At 47.5% G+C, this 6,000-nt stretch overlaps 1 long non-coding RNA gene across 1 annotated transcript in view; it reads left to right on the top strand.

Moving 5' to 3' along the window:
• The first annotated feature begins 200 nt into the window (after positions 1-200).
• LOC137352350 (uncharacterized) overlaps positions 201-6,000 on the top strand; it is a 47,918-nt gene continuing 42,118 nt past the window's right edge. Inside the window, exon 1 of the long non-coding RNA XR_010969693.1 lies at positions 201-250. This is a non-coding gene — a long non-coding RNA (uncharacterized lncRNA). The remainder of the gene's footprint in view (positions 251-6,000) is intronic.

Genomic DNA, 6,000 nt, shown 5'->3' with positions numbered 1-6,000 from the left:
AAATATAAAAATATGTTGATGGAGGCCCTTCCCCAACGCTTCATTGCCTGAAATGACCCATCCATTGATTTTTCAAATACCCGAACTTTCCCCCCAACCTTCAATCATTTGCCCTTCAACCCCTTCCCACCATCCCCACATCCAATAAAATTTGTCCTGCTCTCCCACCCCTCCTGCCCTGAAATGTTTATTCCTCCCTCCTGCCCACCAGGTTCTCACCTCGGAACTCCAGGCGAAGGCCGAACGGCAGGTAAGTTATTTTACATACATTAATTGGCAATCTGCATATGGAGATGAAGGGCCCGCCGCTAAGCGGCGGCGGGGCCGCACCAGGGTCACCCCACCGCCGGTAATATGCAGCGGGCCCTTCTCGACATTGTGGGTTGGGGTGGGCCTCCTCCTGCAGAATTTTACCGGCCCCCACGCCGCGACCCGCAGCATCGAGGGTCAGTAAAATTCAGCCCATATTGTGTACATGATTAAACTATGTACTTGTATGGATTTACCAGTGAAGTAGGAAGTACTTCTGGTGCTACAGTAATACTAGACATGGTATTACATAGGTGGATACCTGCCCATTTTCTGATTGGTTACCTTAATTTTATACCTGTTTTGTCAGTTGGGAAAGATGTGCTTTTATCTGAAGTGACTTAAAATTTATTATTTCATTTTTGAGCTCAGATAAGTTACAAATCTCTGGAGTCTATCTCTTGTGATTGATGCCCCTAAGTCAGATTACTATTTCCTAATAAAAACAGAAAATGCTCAAAACCCCCCTGTGGGGCAGGCAACATCTGTGGGAAGAATAAACAAGTTAATGTTCTGAGTGTGCATACTCTTTGTCAGAACACAAAAGTTCACATACTCAATGTATTAACTAATTTGTTCTCTCGAATAATGCTGCCTGACCTGCAGAGCGTTTCATGAATTTTCCATTTTTGTTTCAGATTTCTAGTATTTGTAGTATTTTGCTTTTGTTTATGCTGTCTTGTACTATTTCACTACTATTAATTTTGTGCATTTATTTTGTTGGTTTTCACATGTTTATTTTTCTTCAGCAGTGTTCAATGTTATTTGAAGCAAGATGGCACTCTTTTTTTTTAAATACATTCTTTAATTGTACAGGTACTGTTTGGTTAATTCAGAATTCCCATGCTTTCTACAACGGAGATTTGGTAACATTGAACACCCATCCTCACATTCCCGCTCATGACCCCCACCCCACACCAGCTGCTGAATTTTATCCGGGCGCGCTCTCCACGGTGGTGCCCTTTAAACTCAGCGGGGTGCCCGCATTTAGCAGCCACCACAGAGCTTCTGCGATACTGCGCGTGGAAGCTCATGAGCATCACTGCGCCGAGCCTCCCCCCCCCACCCCCCGCATATTAAATGGGGAGAGGTGGGACATTCAGCGCAGTGAGGAACCCTTTGACAGCAGTGCAGCAGGTGCTGGGGCCCCATTTAAAGCACCCCAGCACCTGCTTCCTGACAGCTGAGAAAGAAATAACTGAATGCTAAAGAGTGGGGCTGCTGTCAATCTGGCAGCAAAGCAGAAAGTGCTGCAGAAATCCAGCAGGTCAGCCAGCATCTGTGGAGAGAAGAAGCAGAGTTAACTTGTCCAAGTTCACAGACCTGAAAGTTAACTCTGCTTCTCTCTCCACAGATGCTGCCTGACCTGCTGAGTTACCCCAGCACTTTCCGCTTTGCTGCCACATACTTACCCCGCTGTGTGCCAGTGTCCTGTGAAGTTGCGATCCTCTTCTTCCACTTAAGTGTAACATTCCTTCTTGTAGGCGTGATGCACCTGGGTGAATAATCTTAATTTTGCACATTCCAGGACATGGGACTGAAATGGACCATAAAAGGTATTACAGAGGTTTACAGAGAACACACTGACACAAATGGGAATGGACGGATGTCACAGCAATGTAAATACATCTTTCACTAAATGTTCCTCACCAACATGTGTGATCTTTTCTCTGTGTGAATGATGTGGTGCCAGCATGTAGTGCCGATGTCACATCCCTTTGCACCGTTGGCCCTTCAGGGCAGCCAATGTATGCAATAACATCATTGCCATGTCACCGTTACTCATGAGTGTCTCCATGGATGCAGTGACATGGACATTGGCTCAGTCAGCTGCTGCCTCTAATGGTTTACACAGGGATGCTGCAGATGGTGGTCTGGTGCACAGCAGGTGAGCGAAGGTGATGTGGGGCCTGCAGAGCTCATGTCAGTTCCTATGGAGCAGACAGCCTTTGTCTGATAAGCCACTGCCGTTCATCCCTAACTCACTGCTAGCCCTGCATGCAGAGCCTGGGTGCCATTTGCCCTCCCTTGCTTCTTTCATGTTGTAGGTCCTCAGCATCCTCATAGTCTGAGGAGGAATCCTGTTGACGTCTCTTCTCATCATGGCAGACCTGGCCCCTATTGGGTGCATAGTTGTGCAGTGCATCAAAGAAAGGAGCTGGCCTTTTCAGTCCATAGTACAGGGCATCACCCTATCCATACAGGCACTGGAGGCAGTCTTTCAGCACGCCGATCTCCTGCTCAATGGTGGCTCATGTAGCTCAGTGGCTGGCGTTATATCTCTCCTCTGCAGCAGTGGTGGGGTCTCTCACTGGTGTTGGGAGCCATGTCTGCAAAGGATAGCCCTTATCTCCAAGAAGCCACCCCTCCATCTGAGCCAGTTCAGTGAATAGTGGTGGCAGCCGGGACTGGTGCAAGACTCAGGTGTCATGCCAGCTGCCTGAGAAGCGGTTACACATTCGCAGCAAGCATCTGCGGTGATCACATACCAGCTTCACCTAGATTGAGAGGACTTCTTTAATGGTGACGTCTGCAGGTGGTAGCCTGGTAGTAGGCCTGATGGCCACATGAGTGCAGTCTATGAACATTAAAACCTATGTTCTCCGGAAATGGTGCCAGAAACAATGGCCCTCTGGGCCTGGCTGTGAGAGTTTGTCCTGAAGCAGACATACTCACTGGCCCTCTGGTGCAGGGCATTGGTGACCTCCCTGATGCAGCAGTGCACTGCTGACTGTGTGACCCCACAAAGGTCTCTGGTGGGCATCTAAAAAGCTGCAGAGGTGTCAGGCTTGAGAACCGCTGCCACTATGAGGAACAAAGGCATGGGACGTCCACCGGAGCCCATGGGCCGCAGATCATCCTTGAACAGGGCACAGAGACGTGTCACCACCCTCTCTACATGCGCATTCTCCTCTGACACTGGTGCTCTGGCATCGGATGGCATGTCATGTGGGGCCTGTAGATGCACAGCAAAAGTAATGGCGAGCTCCCCTTGGGGACTACTGCTCATGTCCGGGAGCCTCTACGCGGATCGCACCTGCCTGTTGCTATTGCCTCTGGTGCATATAGATCCTCAGGAGCGGAGGATCACACAATGTAGGATGAGCCATACTTATTTCCATGTGATAAATGAAGTTGAACCCTTCATGTATTGGAAGGTTCCTAACAGGGCAGGAATTGGTGTTGACGGGTCCATCAGCTGCTTTCCTGGATCAACCTATGTGGCGTGCCATGGCATTGCCCATCTTGGCCAACACTCAGAGTGGCACAGCATGACCACATCAAGATCCAACCAGCTGAATCGATTGCCCCCGCCATCCATATAACCTTAATGCTCCTCCCCACACACAGGGTGCCTATTGTGCCATTGCTCCCTCACAAACACAGAGCGTACACTGTTAATGGAGGGAGGGTACACAGTACCTCCCTTTATGCCAGCAGAGCTTTCCCTCCAGTAATCCCAGACCCCTTCCCTTTAAGAATGCAGAGTGAGACCCCTGTTTATCCCCCCTCCTCCCTTCCAGTATGGAGAGTGGGACCCCTGTAATCCCCTCCCCCTCCTTCCTTCCAGTATGGAGAGTGGGACCCCTGTAATCCCCCCCCCCTTCCTTTCAGTATGCAGAGTGGGCCCCTGTGTATCCTCCCTCCCTCCTCCCTTTAAGAATGCAGAGTGAGACACCTGAAAAGGAACTTACCTTCTGCCGCTAAACCTTCTGCCTCTGTGGACCTGTCGGCTTTTCAAATCGTGAACGGGACGGCATATGACGGCCACCCATTCAGCGAAAAATCAGGAAGTGTCAATGTTGAGGCGGCAGGCTGCATAATCTGCAGATGTAAGTACCATGTAACCTATTGTAATTGGGGTGCCGCCGCCATGCGGCAGTGGGGCCGCACCGAGGTCCCCTCACCGGCAGTAATTTGCAGCAGGCCCTTCTCAACGTCGCGGGTCGAGGTGGGCCTCTCCCTGCAGAATTTTACCAGCCCCCGCACTGCAACCCGCCAGAACATCTCTGAGATAATTTATTACTCCATTGACTTAACTTGTCCTGAGTTTCTGATCCCCATGCTTGCTTGAAAATCATAGTCAGATTTAGAGTTTACAAATGTGTGTTCTGATTGATTGAAAAAAGACTTTCAAATTAGTTTTCAGCCAACCAAAAGTAGATTTTTATTTTAATGGTTTTTGGAGTACTTTTATGCTTAACACTGAGGAAAAAGATACTAATACTTCAGAATAGAGTATCTTTCCTATTTCAGAACAAATTATCAGATCAAATATCCTGGGTCAGATGTGGCACAGTTAATGTAAAACTCCTTCTATTGAGCTGCAACAATTAGGTCTAACTTTAAAAGAGTACATTTTAGTGTACCACCGAGACATTTTCACTGTTTGTATTGGCCATCCTTCTGGCCTTTCTAACAGAGCTTATTAATTTTGCACAATTTTATTCCAAGGCTTATTAACAGTAATTACTTGGGGTACTTCTATGAGCAAATTTGATAGTATTACTGTTGTTGAATCCCCCACCATCAACATCCTGCAGGTCACCATTGACCAGAAACTGGACCACCCACATAAATACTGTGGTTACAAGAGCTGGTCAGAGGCTGGGAATTCTGCAGTGAGTAACTCATCTCCTGACTCCCCAAAGTCTGTCCATCATCTACAAGGCACAAGTCAGGAGTGTGATAGAATACTCACCAGTTGTCTGGATGAGTGGAGCTCTAACAACACTCAAGAAGCTCGACACCATCCAAGGTAAAGCAACTGCCTTGATTGGCACCCCATTTACCACCTTAATCGTTCACTGCCTCCACCACCCAGTGCACAGTGGCAGCAGTGTGTACCATATACAAGATGCACTGCAGCAACTCACCAAGGCTCCTTCAACAGCACCTTCCAAACCTGCGACCTCTACTACCTGAAAGAACAAGGACAGTAGATGCAAGGGATCACCGCAAGCTGCAAGCTCCCTTCCAAATCATGCACCGTCTTGACTTGGAACTAGATCACCATTCCTTTACTGTCACTGGGTCAAATAACCTGGAACTCCCTTTCTAACAGCATTGTGGGTGAACCTACACCACACGGACTGCACTGGTTCAAGAGGGTGGCTCACCAGCACCTTCTCGAGGGCAATTAAGGATGGGCAATAAATGCTGGCCTTGCCAGCAAAACTCACATCCCATAAACAAATAAAACAAACATTTCAGCAGGAAGCAGCACCCACAGAGGGCACATCTCATGAAATCACTGACTGACACCAGCAATTTTTTATCCATTCATTTTACTCTAAACACTGGACCACAAGTACTACTTCCTAGTGTTTCTTCGTTTGTTTTGTTGATGGTCTGTATTATGAGCTTCTTTGGCAACGAGCAGAAAAAGGGTTAAAATGTATTTTCAAAAGTTGAACACAGGATCCCATGCTTTTGCTTTTCCTATTCCTACTGGACTGCAAATTCTGGACTCCAAGAAAAAATAACCACCTGCATGCTTATCTTGTCCAGTATGAAAGAACCCATACATGTACCGTGAAAGGCTTAATATAGTGGGCCCTGTAACCTTGAGTGAGGAAGCTAAGTGAAGAGAAATAGCATTATGAGATAAAATCATCTCACCAATGTCAATCAATAGTATTAATTTACCCATTGGTCCTACTATTGTTGCATGCCTTATACAGGTATTTA

This window comes from Heterodontus francisci, chromosome 1 (genome assembly GCF_036365525.1).
Source record: "Heterodontus francisci isolate sHetFra1 chromosome 1, sHetFra1.hap1, whole genome shotgun sequence".
In the NCBI taxonomy this organism is placed as follows: domain Eukaryota; kingdom Metazoa; phylum Chordata; class Chondrichthyes; order Heterodontiformes; family Heterodontidae; genus Heterodontus; species Heterodontus francisci.
Note: the sequence above shows the minus strand (reverse complement) of the source record. Positions and strands in the feature narration are given on the sequence as shown.